This window comes from Cricetulus griseus, chromosome 3 (genome assembly GCF_003668045.3).
Source record: "Cricetulus griseus strain 17A/GY chromosome 3, alternate assembly CriGri-PICRH-1.0, whole genome shotgun sequence".
NCBI classification, from domain to species: domain Eukaryota; kingdom Metazoa; phylum Chordata; class Mammalia; order Rodentia; family Cricetidae; genus Cricetulus; species Cricetulus griseus.
This window is the reverse complement of record NC_048596.1, coordinates 268139627-268160287: the sequence shown is the minus strand read 5'-3', so window position 1 is coordinate 268160287 and position 20661 is coordinate 268139627.

The following is a 20661-nucleotide window of genomic DNA, read 5'->3' as shown; positions in this document are numbered from 1 at the left end:
GATTATAATACTTTTATTATTAAAGATGTTGTCATTGACTTATTTAAATGGATGCCTAAATTAAAGAAAATGAATTATTTAAATCACCATTTGATAAAAATATCAACACAGTTACAGATTAGCATCTTTAATGCAGATAATCTTATTCCAATCAAATGACTGCATCAAAGGACCCCATGTCCACAGGGGGGCATGTTAAACATTGTTTTTTTACTTATCTACTTTTGTGCTCTGATGAATATTAGTGATTCCATTTTACACAGAAGAAAAACTGTAAAAGAACATGAAAATTATAGTGGTTTTCCAATTTTAGGTTCCAAATGGTTTTTGTGTTCTGTAAAAGGAGAGTTTCTTGATTCAGGCAAAAAGTTGCTATTATTTTGAACAATCTCAGAGATTAGCTGGGAAGGATTTCCCCAGGAAATGTGATAGAAACAAACATATCCTTCCTAGGTTGTCCATATCAATGAAGTTAAAATTGTTGTCATTCTTAGATAAAAGTAATAATTGCTGAAACCACAAGGAATGCATTTAGAACATTGTTTTTGTTGTCTAAGGGGAGAGTCATCACAATTGTTTAACAGCAAATTGTTCTGTGTAAGGACGTGCTCAGAATGAAGTGTGATGAATACGTGGTGTCAGGTAAGTTTAAAACAGAGCTCCAGACTAGTAAAATGTGCCAGCTGGTGTCTAGTCCAACATTCGTCTAAACCCACACCTCTTAGATACAAGCTTTGGGAGAATGTCACCCAGCTTTCCCCAAGACACAAAAGCAATTCTGTGTGTTTATCTCCTTACTTGTACTCACTTGTCCAAGTTCTGCCTTTTAGGGATACACACAAAAGCCCAGCCATTTGTCCTTACCACCAAAATGTGGTTTATCTCTAATTTGTAAATGCCTCTTTACATTAAACCTCCAGAGTAACACAGTTCGGCCGCTGTCTTGAAGGAATGTTGAATGAGGGTGGACCCAACACAATCCATCCTGCAGAGGTGGTTGTGAGGGTTTCTTTCCTGTGGTGTCTTTATTTTTTCCCTATGGGATTTATTGAATCTCATGTATTTATTGTTGTGTGACTTTTTCTGGGGAAACACCAACCATTATCTATTCGTCTCACATCAGGCACAATGGCGGACCAGAAAAACAATTCCACTTGGGTATGGCTTAGTGAATGAGGGAGTTTTTGACTCAAGAGCAACTGTATGGTCCAGAGGTCCATTCTAGCAGAGATGATGACTCACAAAAGCTGAAACCCTTGAGCTTCCTGCACAGCTTGCAGGCTGCTCTCCCAGTTGGAGAGTCTCCTCTTCCCAGCAGTTGCTATTGCTTCTCGTTTCTTGGAGAGAGTACTGTAAGTTTCAGGAGCTTCCTAGGCTTTGTAAGTCGTTTACTTACATGGCCTCATGCTTTCTTTATTTTCCCGAGTCCTATGAGCCTCTTCTCTATCCAGCAGGGACTGTTAAAATTCATAGAAAATAACTACAAGCACTTACAGCACAATTCACACTGAATAATGTCTGGCATTATAAGTTATGAAGAACATGAAAAGTTAAGCATCCATCACTATAACTGGGACAGAATGGTTCCATCTTGGCTTTTGACACTTTGCAGTTCACACTCTGCCTCATCTTTAGATCCTGACAACTCTTACACATTATCCCTTTGTATAATTGTGACATCTTGAAAACTCAAGCACAATACTATTTTAACCATAAGGTCCGTCATTAGGACTGCATAATGAATGCAAAAATCTATAAAACATTCTTTCATAGATGTGAAAAAAAGTAATTAAAGAAAAGAAGACCTAGAGAGAGGAAAAGGCCCAAAGAAATGCCTCTAGTTGTGATGTGGGTACCTTGGGCACCGATTTCAATGTCTGTTTGGAAACTCATTTGTCTTGTTGGTACACTAACCCATTCTACTGGTCAGAAACACGAGAGAACATGCAGCTGTTGCATGTGCAGTGAACATCTGTGTGTATTTGTGTGTGTGTGTGTGTGTGTGTGTGTGTGTGTGTGTGTGTGCGCCCATGCATGCCCTACTACAGCAGTGGCCACTGTCCGAGGTGCTGAATCTCCCACTGTGTGTGTACACATCTCATACAATAGCTTTTGGATTCTGGTGACTTCTGACTTCTCTCAGGAGTTCAGACTAAGGCGAGAGACAAGAGTTTGGCAAAGAGAATATAATGTAGAACCAGCTCATTGAATTTTGGAAAAAGTATCTCAGAAAATTCATTTTATTTATTTTTATAATTGATCCTAGCCTAATGATTGAGAAGCCATACATTATTTGTGTGTGTGTGTGTGTGTGTGTGTGTGTGTGAGAGAGAGAGAGAGAGAGAGAGAGACAGAGAGAGACAGAGAGAGACAGAGAGAGAGAGAGAGAGAGAGAGAGAGAGAGAGTATGTGCACACATATATGTATGCATTTGGAGGCCATAGGTCAACCTCAGGTGTCATTTCTCAGGAGTCAAATGCTGTGTTCATTGAGAAGGTTCTCTCTTTGGAATCAAGCTCACTGACTAGGCTAAGCCAGTGAGCCCCGGGGATCCACCTGTCTCCACAGTGGCAGGCACTTAACCAACTGAGTTAATGTCCCCAGCTCAGACAATTAAATTTAAAGTATTTTTTAATAATTGCATTTGCTTTGCAAACCCTCTTCTGGCCAGTTGGGATGGTATATGTCCTTCTCTACCTCCCTCCACTCTTTTCCATACTTCATGATTGGCTTCTCAGAAGGACTTAGCTGCAATCTTTTTTCTGGTGGACAATGCTTACAAGGAAATGTTTTAAGATTTGGATTCCAAACTGAGCTGTGACCCAGCTAATATCTCCATGGCTTCTCATTTATTTCATTAATTATTTTTGTTATTTTGTGGCCAAATACTGAAAAGAAGCATGCAATAGAGGAAGGACTTATCTTTAGCTGTCAGTTTTAGGGGACAGTCCTGACCAGCATAGTGGGAGGGAGTTGCAGCAGGCCAGTCTCCGTCCCTGTGAGCAGGAGTCTGAGACTTCTTGCTCACATCTCAGTGGGTCAGGAAGCAGACAGAGATCAATGTTGGCATTCTGCTGCTTTGCTCCTTGCTCCCCCACCCCATGGGATGGTATTGTGTACATTTGGGGTGGATTTTCCTGCCTCCTCCAGATAATCTTCTTTGGAATGCTCTCACCAATAGATGCGCTCCAGTCTTCTTGGTGATTCTAAATCCAGTGAAGTTGAAGATAAAGATTACTCACCATAGGTATGGTTGCTAGATTACTAATAAAAATGCAGACTGTCCAGCTACATTGGAATTTCAGTTCCACATGTTCATTATAAATCTGTCCCCATGCTAAGTGGTTAAAAATGTCCTGAAACACAAACACACACACACACACACACACACACACACACACACACTACATTGTTTAAAAAAGTGATCTGAGGTGGAGTGGCTCAGTTGGTAAGGTACATGTCTCTCAAGTAGGAGGACCTGAGCTTGGATCCTTGGTGCCCATGGGGTGAGGGTCGGGGAGAAAGCTGGGCATGGTGGCGTGCATTCAGAGCTCCAGTGCTGAGGTGGATAGAGACAGGTGAACCTCTGAGGCTAACTGGCCAGCCGTCTTGGCCAATTGATGAACTACAAGTGACATTATCTCACAAGATGAGGTGGGGAGCAACTGAGGACACTCAGTGCTCATCCCTGACTCTACATGTATGTGCACACATGTGGGCTACACACATACACACACCCATACAACACATATGCACAAATAAGTTAGTTTTCAAAAAGTAATGTTCTTCATTTGTAGGTACCCACCAGTGAGTATTTGGAGAGAACAAATAGCACATAATGTTTGTGAAGGAGATACTCTTTGAATTCTAAATATTGAAAGTAGCCTATCTATGATGTCACTAGGCTGTCTTGGCTTTTGCATTTTTAGGTTGGAAGAGTAAAAAGGAGCCTCCTTGCGTATATAGTGAGGGCATTTCTGGGTAGGGATGATTGCATTTCCTGTGATCTAACTGATTTTAGCTTAGGTAAACAATCTTTCCTGGTTTTTCAAAGCCTTTTCCATTTGCTTGTTTTTCTGTTTGCTCATCAGTTCATGTGGTCTCTCATTTGTTCTTAAATCCTTGCTGTTTATTTTAATTTACAGTGTCATCCCATGAAAAATAGATTTTTCATTCTTGCTCTGGACATAGCATTGGCAATTTTTATTTATTTATCCATCTTTATCCTGCCTGAGGGAAAACAAGTATTTAACATGCATGGTTGCATTTGTGAGTAGATAAATTTATTGCTTATTTGTGATGGCGTTACAGTGTTCTTTCTTATTTTGCTGGCAGTAATTATTATGCTCCAGTCTTGGGCAGACTGTCTGTACTTTGAGTTTCTCTTCAGAGTCTCACTAAGTTTTAAATCTTCACAAGACCAATAAGAATAAAATGAACAGTGGAAATGGACATGGGATAATTATGCTTAATTCTTACCAAAGAGAAAATTGATCTCTGTGCTTTAGCTTTCTAGAAAATGGCTGTATTAAAATTTCCATAAGTTCATCTGTCCATCAAAAAGATCTTGTGAGCTTAGATCAGAATAACAGACTCAGGCTCAATGTCATTTCTGAGTGGCCACGTTTAGATGGAGCTGGTGTCTCCTAGGTGCATGATGGGTGGCTTCATAGCGGCACGGGACACACATTTACCTGCCCACTTCTTTCCTGTGTAGGTTAAAAAGATAATTTCTGAGAGAGGTAGCCACATTTCCTACAAGTCACTGTCAAATCTCACATCATGGCAAGTTCTTTCAATGAGCAATTGAACAATACTTTTTTCTTTTTCTTTTAATCAGAGGTGCTTCTGCCCTGCCTCCTATCAGTAGGTCCCAACTAAGAGGGATAAAACAGAGAAGATGATGATGATTTTCCTGGGGATGAGACCAGTTCATCAAAATGGTCCTACTAAGTGTCACCTGGCATTTGTGCACGCCCCTGCTGTGCATGGCTGGATTTGTGAAGGGCATAGCTGGCTCATCATATCAACTCTATGATCATAATTTTGAGACTCTATAAATCACAAGGCCAATATCAGAGACATTAAAAAATAAGAAAAGCTCAGGGTGGGTGCACCATGATAGAAATTTATTTTCTGACCTAATAATCAGAAGATGGAAACTATTTTCTATGCACTGGGCACAAACTCTTTTATTTTTATTATTTATTTTTAATGTCAAATCTGTCGTTTTCATATATATGCTGTCCTTTGTTCTAGTTTGTTTCCATTCCCAATGTCTTTCTCTGTCCCTGCTGCCCCTTCTTCCTTTAAAATCCTGCCCCTTTCTGCCTCATGCCACATGGCTTCCAACACACCTTCTTTTTCCCTACTTCATTTTTTTCTTTTCTTTCTTTTTTTGCGGGGGGGGGGGGTGAGGGGATTGAGACAGGGTTTCTCTGTGTAACAGCTCTGACTGTCCTGGAACTCAATTTGTGGACCAGGCTGGCCTCAGACTCACCGAGATCCACCTGCCTCCGCCTCCCAAGTGCTGGGATTAAAGGTGTGTGCCACCACCACCTGGCTCCCTGCCTCATTTCTTAAGAGTTCATCTTCCCATTTCATGGCCCACTTTCTAGACATTCTACAAACTCTAGACACCTTACATGCTCTAGAAATTTCTACATGTTCTTTTAATCTGTACATTCATTCATCCATTCAATCACTTACTTCATGTATAGTTCCAGTTTCCACTGTGTGCCAGGTACCATGTTTGGCAGTGGAATGTAGTGGCGAAGGCTTTCTGGGGCTTTCTTTTTAGGAGGAAAGGCATTTTCCTCTTAAAATGCCTTTTTTGAATATATAATATATATACTACATGTAGTATATATATTAAGTAGAATATGTTGTATATTTTACATATATATATATATAATATATATATATATATATATATATATATGTTAATCAGGATAAGTGTTGAGGAGGACAAAGAGGGGCTGTGGGACTGTCACTTACTAGTTATCTGGTAGTGGGCGGAGAAGGCCAAAGGTCTGAGGTTGCTCCACCCGTGTGATGGTGTGAAAAGAGGCAGCCATAACGGTTGCTGTGAGGAAGTTTGGATTAGCAGGCTTCACGGCAATGAGCAGGGCATGGGCCTGTGAATCTCATTAGATAGGCTTCTCTTCAGGCCAGTGCTGACGCAGACATAGACAGCAGCTTGTTCTTTCTGGCATCTAGTTGACCTATGGTCTGCAGGGGCCAGCCATTAAAAGGTTAGTTGGCTTGGGGACAGCTGACATCAGGTCATATGGAAGTGGCCTGGGTGGGTGGCAGCTGCTTTGCCTTTACAGAGAGCCTGGTGGATCTGACCTCCGCGCTGTCTTGTTTTCTATCCACCGTCGCTCTCCAGGGTGTATTCTCTGTTCACTTCTGGGTTTACCGCTGCCCTTTGCCTTGGTGCGAACTAGGCTGAATATCCTTAGTCATCAGTGTCACTGTGAGATGGATAGCATCAGTGTCACTGTGAGATGGATCCTTTACAACCCAGGATGTGACAAATTGGATTGATCCCTGCCCAACCTGCCAGCTTCATGCACCATCCCCTTCAATCTCTTGCTCCCCCCATTCTGCTTCCTACACTGGGTGTTCTGCTGCTCTCCACACCTACACTGTGCCGCTCAGTCAGGACCATAGGGTTCTGAGTCCACCGCCGCCCTCCTGCATTTCCTTGCTTACTTGATCTGATGGGATTCTACGGCCTTGTCAGCTCCCCAAATGCACTTCATCCTTGATTCTGTGAGAATTTTGTAGAAAACTGCATCAGTCTAGGTGTCATCTGGCAGTCTAAAACAAAAGATACTGTAAAAATGTTTATTGCCGAGCAGTCATTTGAAGCCCCCCCAACAGCCCCAACAAGATTCCTTCCCTAGAAGGAAAACAGATGAGCTGTCTTGGGGAAATTGAAAGTAAAAGCTACTTTCATCTCACAAATGGAACTGAGGGTGCTGTTGAACTAAGTGCATTGTGCATTCAGTATTCACAGGGTGGAACACAAAAGAAATAACATGGATTTTTTTGACAAAGGTTTTTTTTTTTTTTCTTTAAATTATTTCTGTGGCATGCTGCTTCTATCAAACCACCTGAGAGGTGATTTGAGAAGGGCATTGCAGAATAAAGACATTGTTCTGACAGCAAATACAAATGAAATAAAATTGGCCCAAGGCTTTGATGCCAGAACCCACATGGTGAGCCGAGACATAGCAACACGCTAGCTAAGTGCAGGAGAGGAGCAGACCAGCATAATTTGTAGTCGAGTGTAAGGCAAGGATGAAAGAGGAAAATAGCATTGAGAGCCCACCTCCTCCCCCACAGAGATTAAAATAGACTTTGCAGGTTGTGTTAATTCCTGTGTTCAGAAAACTGGCTTATGCATGGAACAAGTCCACTGAAGGTCAGTTAATGTCTTTCATCCACATGTATGTGGTGCACCCCTCTCGTGCTCTCTTTGTTTATTTAGTTTTTGAGACAGGGTTACACTGTATAGCTCAGACTGGCCTGGAACTCACCATGTAGTCCAGGTTGGCATCAAACTTACAGCAATCCCCCTGCTTGAGTCTCCCAGGTTCTGGGTCTGCATCTGTGCGTCATACTTCTACTTTTCCTCTGAGTTTTGAGAGTGCAGAGAGGAGATGAGGTGAAGCCTCCTTTGACGTATGGCTGACATTCTTTCTGGCTTCAAAAGTAGCACATGCCATTAAACCAACCCCAACTATACTACCAGCCGCTGAAATTAATTTACCTGTGTGACAGTGCCCTAAAAGATGAGGAAGGCAATTAAAACTACTTCTTTTGATTTATATATAGAGTGGGTAAAGAAGAAATGAAAATAAGCGGGGGTGGGGGGGGAGGAGAAAGTGTCAGCTGCAGCTGTGACAAGATGGTAGGAGAGAAGTTTAAGAAGAAACAGAAACATGGCAACTTGTGCAGCCTTTGGGACCAAGCACAAAACACCTGAAGCAGGCCCTGCATATTCTTTCTTCAGCCAGTGGCAACGTGACCAGACTCCACATGGGAAAGAAAATGTGGTTGCTAACTGATGACTGCCCCTATAGGCTGCTAATTGTTTTGCTCTCGCTTGGAAAGCTACAACAGTGCTGGGTGGTTTTAGAAAAAGACACTTCTGGAGTTCCTTTCCTGCTCTTTGAATCTCTTGCCCAACAAAGGAATAAAGGGAATGCACCAGCTCAAATTAATCATGGGCTGCAATCTCATCTTAAATAATTAAATTCATCATTTTTTATTCTTAATAAATGATGTAGCCTGGCAGGAAGACCATTTCAGACATGTCTATTATGGGGAACAGCATAGAAACAACATGGGATTCAAAGACCAGGGTTGGCTCTTGGCTGTCTGTGGTCTGAGGCAAGATGCTGACACTTCGTTTGAGCTGCAGTAGGTTCGTGCCTCCAAATGGAATTAGTGTCTGTCCTTCCAGGGTCATTGCAAAGATTAAGTGAGTTGTTTCCATTGGCTAAGCACAGGGCCTAATGTAGGTTAAATACAAAGAATTGTTCTCCATGGATTAAATATTTCATTTATCACAGAAGATCTTAAAAAGGAAAAAGTAAAACCCTCAAGCTTTTCACATATTTTAAACCTATATTTTTTTTGCTCAGCTCCTAAAGCAACCCACATTAAAAAAAACTAATATAAAATATGAAACAAGATTTTTATCCATAAATTTACTACTCTCAAAATTTTTGTAGACAATTAATTGTATATTTGTAGAAAAACATACTACAAAAGTATCTGTATATTGAAGGTATTGGTAATATAAACAGTGTTTTCATATTTCACGCCATGTTTGTACATATAATAAAAGCAGGAAATTTCCTCAGATTGTGGCTTTTTTGCCTGGTGAGATGGCTCAGTGGGCTAAGGTCTTTGTTGCTAAGCCTTATGACCTGAATGTGATCTGTGAGTTCCACATGGCAGGAGGAGAGAGGTGACTCCTTCAGATTGTCTTCTGGCTTTCACATGTACATCCTGGCAGGCACTCCCAACCCCACAATAAAAGAAAGAGTAAATAAATAAATGTATGTGTCTCTTCTACAGTCATCCGGCTCCTCCAACCAGAGCAACTCAGTCAGAAAACACAATCTATTTTTCTTTTTCTCACTGTAATCCATATACATTTCCTTAGGTTACTCAATACTCTTGGCACACAACAGAAAACAAACTCAAAGGTAGTTTTGGAGTTCTTTGTCTCATAATGTCATGTTAGGAATTTTCCTTTAAAAATTTTAGAGTCTTTATCCTCTCTCTCTCTCTCTCTCTCTCTCTCTCTCTCTCTCTCTCTCTCTCTCTCCTATAGGTCCTTTGTGCATATGTTATGGCTTCCAGTTTAGTGGTTTTTTTTTTTTAATGGGATTCCTGAGTGTGTGAGTGAGTGGGTCTCATTTCAATGTTTTACTATTGAGATTCACACCATTTAAATTTGAGATTTACCCATTTAACATGATTAATTTCCAAATATCTTCTGTAAAGGGAATTTCACATTAAGTGAACATGACTATTTTTGAGAATATTCAAACAGTGCCTGACTGCTTGTCTAGAGAATAGGGTCAATTTATATATCATCAATAATGAGTGTGAAAGTCTGTCTCATCAACATTGAAAGTTACTATTCACAAAGTTTTGTGGGGCTGGTGAGGTGGCTCATCAGGTGGAAATGCTTGCCTCAGAAGACTGAAGTCCTGAGCTCCATTCCTGAACTGACGTACGGTGGAAGGGAAGAATTGACTCCTGAAAGTCCAACTTCTGACTTCTGTCCACACAGTATACTATGGCACCTGCACACAACACTATACAGCAATAATAAATTAGATAAACAATGTTTTGAATTTTTTATGATTTATTTACTTTTATTTTATGTGCATTGGTGCTTTGCCTGCATGCATGTCTGTAAGAGGGTGTTGATCTCTTGGAGCTTGAGTTAGAAACAGTTGTGAGCTGCCATGTGGGTCCTGGGAATTGAACCTGGGTCCTCTGGAAGAGCAGAAAGCACTCCTAACTGCCGAGCCATCTCTCCTACTCCTAGCCAAGAATTTTTGAAAAAAGGTTTTGTGAACATGAAAATGGCATGTTTTGCTGTTTAGTTTTCATTTGTTTGTCACAGGGGCTGAATGTTTTGAGTTGTTGAATCACACCTTGAATTTTTCAGGCTGTTGAGACCCCGTATTTCTTACCTAGCTAAATATACTCCACATAAAGGATAAATATGTGATCAAGTTTTCTGTGAATAGTTTTGTACTTTCTGGTTTCCATTTTTAAACATATATATAGATGTTGCTTTATATGTTTAAGTTGTTTTTATTGCTTTCTCATATGTATTTCCTTTCCCTCAAGGCTATTTCTTAGTAATAGAACACTCTAAGACGATTCTTTATTTTTCTGTTGAAAGTTTGCTACCCAAGAGGGTTTCTCTGCGGTACAAAAAAAGTTTCTATTTTCTTTTTGCTACCCCAGTTAGGAAGAATGAAATGCTAGAATGGACAAAATGATCGCAAATGCAAACTTACTTCAGACATGATGAAAATAGTTTGCTTCTTGTTTCCTTTACCAAATGCCAATGGAATTTCAAGGTTTCAAAAGAATAGAAAGTTGTTGACCACAAATAGAAAGTGGAATGCTAATACCAGCAGGTCTCTCGACAGATGGGACAAATAGTACTATAAGGAGCCATTTGAGACAGGAAGACAGTGTGATAAGTGGTGACATTTACACAGGACTTAGCTACTCTCAGATATTCTGCTTGTGTGCATTTGTGGGAACTAGCCAAATCTGGCCCGTGGAATCTGTGGACAGCAATAGAGAGATGAATGGTATCTGAATGAAAGGACATCTGAAAGAATGTGACTTTTCCTTGTGCTAACAACACAACTGTATGGAGAATTTTTCTCAACTTATGGTTCCAATTAAGGTATCTCAACATCTTTTTTTTTTTTGTTATAAATCATGCACCTTCCCTTCCCTTTCCCAAGAAACATAAATGCAAATACTAATTTTACTAAGTAAGACATTTTCCTGTTTGGCACTATTCTCTGTGTTCTCATTGTCTTTTCAAATATTCTAGAGAAGGTGAAAAACCAGGAATTCTTTCCGATTCCCTGCTAAAAGAAAATAAAACCCCATGAATTCTGCAGGTGAATGCACTGAACAATGAGATTTGCATGTATAGCTACCATCCCAGGTTGGAAGGAGTGTAAATACAATAAACAATAGTTTACTGTCAGCTTGACAAACAGGTTACAGTCATCAGGGAAGAGGAAACCCCAATTGAGAAACAGTCTCCACTAGATTGGCCTGTAAGTAAGTCTATGGGGGAGCTTTCTTGATTAATGGTTGATGTGGGAGGGCCCAGTCCACTGTGGGCGGTGCCACCCTAGGCAGGTGGTCCTGGATGGTATAAGAAAGCAGGCTAACAAAGCCATGAAAAGCAGGCAGTGTTCCATGGCCCCTGCTTCAGTTCCTGCCTCCAGGTTTCGGTTAACTGAGTCTAGAACTCACACTGGCCTTTAAAGTTTAAAAACTGTAACTGCTGGTTCAAATGTAATTGTTACTTTTAACTTTTCCCCCTAAATGTGCTCAAATTCTTCAAATCAAGTGAGAAATATGAACAGCGTGGGGAGAGAATTTCGGCTGAAGGATGCCTTTACTCGCAGGAAGCCTCACTGCCTTTCTTTCCGTTCCTGTCCATCTGGAAGGAGACGTCAGGCTCTCTTGTTTTGTGGCAATTATTTGTGTGGGGGGTGGGGATGCTGAAACAAATGGAAGCCAAGAGTATATTTTTAAATTTGAAGAGCGTCAAGACGCTGCAGCCCGAGTTGGCCATAAAGATTCACAATTACATTTGCATCACAAAGCCCCTGGCCCTTCATATTTGGCCATGGCCATTTCTGTTTTGATCTCTCTTCCTTTGGCGGGACAACACCCCAATTAGACAGATGAGCATCCAGTTCTGATGTTGGAGCCCATCCTTGCTGGCCTAGGTTACTCAGGGACGTCTATGGTCATTTGGCATTCAACTGTGCTGGGGGTGGTTCTACCCCTGTTCTGTGAACTCTTAGCACACACAAATCCATCCTGGTTAATGCACTCATTGCAATTTAACCTCAGATAGATCAGAATGACCCAGATAATGATGTAAGATTCTCAGAATTCTCAGGTTCTTGCTTATGCGTCCCTTGTACTCTATGCTAGTTAGGTTGAGCTGTGGTGACAGGGAGAGAGTAATCAGGGATCCATTTTCCCCTTAAGCCTTGCGACAGGGTCAGGCTGTCTAGCCATCCTGGAAGCGAAGGGTGGTATTGTTCTTTAAAATATCACCTGAAGTCACCCCTGGAGAATTAATATTGTAAGAGCTGAGTTTCCCCCGTAAATTCTGACTTGCATAGAAAAAGATTTTCATTTAGAACTCATCTATTGCTGCTACTGTAGACAGCAAGTGTTAGGCTGCACGGCGGTGCACTGTGTTTTCAGTAGGGCAGATATACAAAGGAAGAAATAACCAGACTTTTCTGTTGCTTGCAAGAAATAAAAGCCATCACCACATCCAGGGCTTCTCCTGTATTTCAATCCATTTCAAGGGGTGAAAAGAAAAAAGAAGAAAAGAAAAACTAAAAGTGACATGAGCGACAGCTTCTCTTTTCACCCAGATAAGAGCTACATTTCATGACTTTAAAAAAATATCCTGTTCATTTAAACCGTGCTAAATGCATCCTGGTCTGGATATATAAAAATCACCGGATGGCCACCGCTGACCATTCATCTGAGACCCTGATGTGCCACAGTCGATTTTTGAGAACTGCTCTGCCACTTAGTGTGACAAACACCCAGCCTTGCCGTTTAAGGGATCTTTGAGAAAGGCCGTCCCCACATGAAATGAATTTAACAGCAGCCATTGTCATTTTGCCCTTCCTTTTCTGGAGAGAGAGAGAGGAAAAAAAATGCTAGTGATTTCTTTTGACTTAAACTGGGCATTCAAAAAGCTGTTTTTATTAATGAATCATATTAAGCCACTGGTGAAAGGCTCCCTGACTCTGTTTAAATAACAGGCTATGATTCCTCTCCCCTCAAGCCCCCCCACCCCCCATTTGGCTCTGCTGTTATTAATTGAGGAGTTTCTTTGTTTCTTCCCTAATGAAGCTAGCGGAACACATCTGTCAGGTGCCCGTATTCTTTGCCTGTGTATAGTGTGTAATAGACCAGCTGGAGGCTATGGAGCTACACAATACCCCTGGCCGTTACAGCAACTATTTATTCCTGGGCTTTTCCTCCGAAAGGGATTGGAAAAAAAAAGTCTGAAATTTGGGCCTAATTGCTATTTACCCAGCGATAGACACCTGTTCTAGCTGAGACATTGGCTCATGAATCCCACACCTGAGACCTTAGGGAGAGGAGAGGGGACATTTCCAGCAGCTGACAGTGCATTTAGACACAGAGGGCTTTAACTGGTGGGGATTTGTGTGTTTGTATGTATATGCATGTATTTAAAATACTGTATGCTTAGTATGCACACCCATAACCAGAGGGTATATATTAAAAGCCCATGTACTATTATTTCACGGTCAATTGCTTATCTGAAGGCTACACACATACTGGCATACAGCTACAACCGTGATGGCTTTAAACAGTGCACTGAGGCTGCACCAGGCTTCTGTAGCTAACATGTGCCCTTCACAATGTCCATTCTTGGCTCCTTTGGGAAATGGTGTCTTTTGGTGTACCAGAGGGGGAAATGCAATCAAACATTACTCTTCCCTGAAAAATTTGACTTCACTTTACCCATTTTCCCCCCAAATAGCCATGGCTTCTCCCCTTTGACATTGAACTTGTTTCTTTCAATCCTGATTCCAATAGCACAGCTTTGTTGCTTTATTGTTTTGAAGTAAAAATTGTTACACATCCTCTTTTTTTAAACTTTCATAATGAGTCCATAGAGGGGTAGCCATGTTCACAGTAATGGCATTTACACCTTGTGAAAAAGAAATAAAAACAAAAGGCATTAGCAATAAAGATTCTGTGTAACATATGTTTTACCCAGGTCTAAGTTGAGTCAGCTAGAAATGAAAGTTTATCAAATACTGTTTATTTCACTAAGCCACTTCCTTGAATTTATAAAGAATGAAAGTTACAGGAATAAATGTATTGTATGCACACCCACATGGGTGCTCCCTGGCCTCATACATTTCAATTTCACTGTTTCTTTTTTTGCTCTGTGTGTGTGTGTGTGTGTGTGTGTGTGTGTGTGTGTGTGTGTGTGTGTAGTGTGTGTCTATGTGTGAGTGTGTGTCTATGTGTGAGTGTGTATGTGTGTGTATGTGTGTGTATGTGAGTGTGTGTGTGTGAGTGTGTGTATGTGTGTGTATGTGTGTGTGAGAGAGTGTGTGTGTGTGTCTATGTGTGAGTGTGTATGTGTGTGTATGTGTGTGTGTATGTGAGTGTGTGTGTGTGAGTGTGTGTATGTATGTGTGTGTGTGTGAGTGTGTGTATGTATGTGTATGTATGTGTGAGTGTGTGTGTGTGTGTGTGTGTGTGGTGTGTGTGTATGTGAGTGTGTGTGTGTATGTGTGTGTGAGAGTGTGTGTGTGTGTGTGTGTGTGCACACACACGCATGTGGGTGTGTAGCAGGATAGGAGGACTGAGCAAGCAGATTTAGTAAAATAACAAGGACAACAAAACAACATGGCAGTCTGCCCTATTTTATCTGGATGATCTGAAAGACCATCCTCCTGGTGAGGTAGGTCTGAGGTGGCAGATGGGAAAAGAGGGAGAAGGTTGCAAACCTCCTTTTCCTCTTGTTTTTCATGTATTTTTCCCCATTCTGAAGGACTCTGGAGCTTTCTGAAGGATAACTCATTGGTATTGCTGGAACAACTAGTTATTTACTGTTTTGAAAAATTTGGTCTTTCTGAGCAAATCAAATAAACAATTAATACAAACACCAGAAAATTATGTTCTATTTCTTCCAAGGGATATAGAAGATGTAGTAGAAGAATTCACCAGATAAAATGAAAATTGAAAGAAAAAAGAAATTTAAGACCCAAATTACAAACCGTGCATAGAATATAAACTACCCCAGTAATGCTAAACTTACATATATATTCCTTGTATGTTTCTAGGCACACATACTCACATACATATGCATGAATACACACACATACATGTATCTGCATACACACAGATACACAATACACACACACTCTTGTGCACACATTCACATGAACATGCATGCATGCACACACATACTCATGCACGTGTACACACACACACACACACACACACACACGTGCACACACGCCCGCGCGCACACGCACACGCACACACACACATGCACACGCACACGCACACGCACACACACGCACACGCACACACGCGCACACACACACACATACACACGCATACGCACACACACGCGCACGCGCACGCACACGCACACGCACACGCGCGCACACGCGCACACACACACGTACACACGCACACACACACACACACTACTCATAAAGGTCAGAAATTCCATTTGTCTCATCTGAAGCCAGAGATGACAGAGAGGCCAGAGCTCAGGAGGTGGCGGGGTGGCAGCAGAGGTGGACAGGAAGTCCTCACACGCAGGCGACTGCTTTGCCTCAGGGCTCACACAATTGAAGCAGGAGCTGACACAGAGGCAGAAACTCATTTCCTATGAGAAAGGAGAGAAGCAAGGAGGGAACTCAGGGTTACAGCAGAACAGGTGATAATGAAATTAGAGCTAATGAAGGCTGAGAGAAACCAAGGCCAGATGGGCCGTCGGAACTGTTATCTGAGATGCATGTGAAAACCAGACACGGTACTTCAGCACAGAAGAAAACAAGCTCAGAGATGCATGACAGAAAGATCCGTGGAAACGGGAGGATCTGGCCCTCACCTGGAGGCAGGCTTGCTCCTTTATTAGACTGTGACAGGGCCAACTCTAGGAGGTAGGTTATACGGCTGAGGGTGCAGTAGATAGCATCTCTGAGCCTCAGTTTTCTCTCTGGTGAAATGGGAATAATAATAATAACAATACCTACTGTGTTATTCTTCTTGTCACTATGGCAAAAACCTGAGAGGGAATCTTAAAGGAACAAGGACTCCTTTGGGTTCAGAGTTTCAAAAGGTTCAGTCCATCATGGTGGGCAAAGCAAAAAGAACCAACTTCCATCATGGCAGACAGGAAGTGGAGAGGCAGGATTAGTGGAGAACATGTCTGTGTGTGTCTGCCATTGCCCTTCCAGAGGTGGATGGAGAGGACTCGGGTATATCAATGGACTGAGCTGAGCCCTCAGTGGCTAATGGCATGAGGGTGATATTAGGAGCTGGCAAATGGGAGACAATGAGGCCTGGTTGGAGGAAGTGGCTCACTGGAAGTGTTCCTTGGGGAATAAATCCTGCCCTGGCCCCATGTGTTCCCGTATCTTCTTCCTGCTGCCATGGCCAGAGCCAGTGGACCAAGGATGGAACTCGCTGAAATGGTGCCCAAGTAAATCCTCTCTTCCGCAGATTGTTTCTCTCAGATACTTTGGTCACAGTGATGCAAAGTCAACTAATACTTTGCCTTATCCTTGAGAAAATGAAATGAAAAATGATTTGCAGAATATTTAGAAGTATATGTTCTTGGTCTCAAGTATGTGATGACATTGTTGTCTTAATATAAAATCACCAGTAAAGGTCATGCCAGTTGGCCTATAAATATCATTGGCTATCATCTGGAACCCTAATAGCAAACAAGCCATACCACAAAAATAAATCATAGCTACAACTTGATAGAAGGATAAAGAGATCAAGTTGTATAGAAATAGCACACAAAACAGCCGTTAAAGACTATATATGTACTGGCATGGCCCTATAACCGAGTGGATTTTAAGCTTGATAGAGGTATAGAGTGTGAAAGCTAGGCAGAGTCTTCCTCCCAAAGTACCTACCCATGACACCACGCTGCTAGCTGAAGGGTGAAGCACACTGTAGGCCACTTGGTGAAGAAATGGTTTCTCTCATCTAGGATCCATCTGCCTTATGCACATTTTCTGCAGGAACAGGGCATGGCATGTGTGTGGTAGCATTTGTAGCTGCTCTAGATTCCCTCACCACTATCTTGAACACATTTGGTGCAGAATCCCATGTTCTTAAGTAGAGGCCAGGTACCCTAGCACCATCCTCCCTGGCCTCTCCCATCAGGCGTGCACCTGTGGGATGCAGGCCGAGTGATTACCAGGACTAATGTCTCACAGCAAGCATGGTGACAGAGATATTTGGCTGTATGGTGTTGGTGCTGGCAGAGTTTCTGGCATTCAAGCTTCAATGCCATATTGCCAAATGGTGGTTACAAGATGTTACCATAACAAAGAACCTGATGTGGCCAGATAGCTTTATAATTGGATTTTTGAGACAAAGTCACATTCTATAACTAAGACTGGCTTTGAACTCAATATCCTCCAGACCAAGCTTGCTGATGTGTGCCCCACCAAATCCAGCTCTTTAACACTTTTTAGTGAAGGTTTTTCCTGTTTCCAATAGCTGGTGTGGGTCCAGATGCTTATTATTAAGAATCCATTGTATATGTATTTTATTTCTTTTGTGTATGTTTATGATGTTTGTGCTTGTTCATGTCGGCATGTGTGTAAGTTTGTGTGCCAGAGGTGGACATTAGGTGTCCTTCTCTGCCAACTCTACATCTTATTTTTTGATACAAGGACTCTCATTGAACCTGGAGATCATCAATTCAACTGGGCTGCCTGGTCATTGAGGTCAAGAGATCTGCCTGTCTCTTCCCCTCCTCAGCTTCTAGGGTTATGGACACATGTTGAAGCCATTCCCAATTCCAGTGCTGCTAATGGATACTGGAGATTCAATTTAAATTCAGCTTTTTATGCTGGTCTAGCAGCCACCCCCACCTTCATCTCCCTGTTCCCCTCCCCTGTTGTAAAATATTATTTTAAGATGTGTTACATTTGTTTATGCTGTGGAACATTTGCTTTAATGATGCAAAGATGTGTTGCAGTCTTTTATGTTGCATTTGTTTTACTCTGTGAAGCTGTGATTCTTTGCCTGTCTAAAACACCTGATTAGTCTAATAAAGAGCTGAATGGCCAACAGCTAGACAAGAGAAAGGATAGGTGGGGCTGGCAGGCAGAGAGAATGAAGAGGAGAAATCTGGGAGGAGTGAGAGAGAAGGAGAATCAAGAGAACAAGGAGAGGAAGACACTAGGTGCCAACCGCCCAGCCACACGGCCAGCCACAGAGTGAGAGTGAAAGTAAGATATTCAGAAGTAAAAAAAGAAAAAAAGCCTAGAGGCAAAGTTAGATGGGATAATTTAAGAAAAGCTGGCTAGAAATAAGCCAAGCTAAGGTCAGGCATTTATAAGTAATAATAAGACTGAGTGTTTTATTTGGGAGCCAGGCGGTGGGTCCCCAAAGAGCCCAAAGAACAATAAACAACCAATGACAACAATATTCTCCCCTGACACACACACACACGCGCGCACACACACACACACGCACGCACACACACACACACGCACACACACACACACACACATGTTTTCAGTGAGTGAGGATGACACAGCAGTGACCACTCTTCTCTGCTTTCAGGATGTGACTAAGGCCTGTTTCTCTTGACAGCCCAACGTCATATAAATCTCAGTGCCTTGTGTCTGATTTTTGTGAGGCTCCCTCCTTCAGGCTCTCTCTGGAGATCCCATCTTCCTAAACCGCTCCTCTAGACTTTCTATTCCGCTCACTTACGTAACCCTGGCGCAGTCAGCTCAGGTGTCATCTACCACAGGGCTCCACCCTGCACACCGCACAGCCTCTGTCCTTGTCTGCCAATGAAGACCTTCTTTGGGGTTACTCTTCTAGATATACTGCTTTTTGTTCTTTAAAAGACACACATTTTTGTTGCGTGTACCTGCTAGTGTTTGAGGAACTGTAGATGCAAACACCAGTAGGTATTTTCTAAGGCTGGGGTCAAACTAGTAAGCCAGTGATTATACTGTGGTACACATGTAACATAAGCCCGTGTTTTGTTGATCACACTGGGCTGGAAAGACAAAACTGGGTCACTTTAATGGCAACAAATGTTGTTATTATTTTCTACTACGCTGGTTAGTCTCCTTTGAGCAGTATTTGCCACGTGACCTGGGCTTGCACCTCAGCCGCTTCATCTGTACAAGGAAGGTGACAATGACAGATACTTCAGAGTTGCTGTGTGAAGTAACAATTTAAATATTTATGAAATTCTTAAACTAGCGCTCAAAATGTAGTAATTGTTTATGCAGCGTATCTATTTTGGAGGCAACTTATATTTCATTTTCTTCCCATACCAGGACTTTAATTTCTAGAATCAGGACTTTAATATCCGCAGCTCAGTGGGTGGAGTGCTTACTGCATAGGCATGAGGACCAAAGCTCGACCCCCAGCACTCTTGTAGAGAGCCAGATGTGTGTGCATGTGCCCAGACCCTCAGTACTGCGCCCCCACCCAGACAGGTGATCTTGAGGGCTTGCTGGCCAGTCAATAACTAATAGGTGAGCTCCAGGGTTATGAAAGACCCTGTCTCATAGAGGGGCCATCAGCAGATAAAGGGACTGGCCATGCACAGCCATGCAAAGGTGAAAGGAGAGGAACAATTCCACAGATTTGCCCTCTGACCTCCGTTCATGTGTGACAGGCGCAACATCATATAGATAATAATAAATAAAATTTAAAGGTGGAAAGTGATAGAGCAGGACACTCAAAGTTAGCCTTCTTTCCTATACATACCTTTATACTACACAACCCATATGCTACACCCTTCTACTACACACACCCTGCACTATGCACACCCAAACACCACACACACCCACACACTCCACATACCCTTACACTACACACACTCATATACTAGATGCATCCATCATACACTACAAACACTTGTATACTATGCAACACACACACACACACACACACACACACACACACACACACACACCCTCTCCCAGCATATTGCACACATATATCCTTGTATTTCCTAGGGGTGCTTTGACTTTGCCCTTCCTTTGAGGGTCTGGCTTCCCTCCAGCATCTGCAGGAGAGGGAGCTTGCTGCAAAAGATCATGTGATCTGGTGTGGTCCTCAGAAACTGCTGATGGCCTTAGAGGTTACAGCCCCTGCCTACTTTATTCTCTTATAGGCCTGGAATGCCTACATTGTATTAGTCCTGTCTCTTTGTTTACCTCCTCTATATCTTCCTTGGCTCTGTAGCCTTTGGAGAGACACCCCCCCCCACTGATTGGTCCAGAGATTAGCCTCATCCCATCAGACCGACTTTCATGAGTTGGGTCTCATTACATAGATCAATAATCAGCCCCTGAGTGAGCTTCTTGGGGGTGAGACGCCAAGCCTAGTCCAATCAGGAGCTTCCCCTGTGCAAGAAGCAGCTCAGCTATGCTCCACTGACTCGGGAATGTAGGCTGGACGGTATAAACTAATCAGGGCTGTCCAGGCACCAGCAGCGGTTGAGGGTAGTACAGTGCTGAGTAAGTACATGGAAACTTTACAGCAGCCCGGCTTGCTGAGATAGCAAGGTGCCACATGGGGGTCTTGTCTTGTGATCAGGATGTGGAT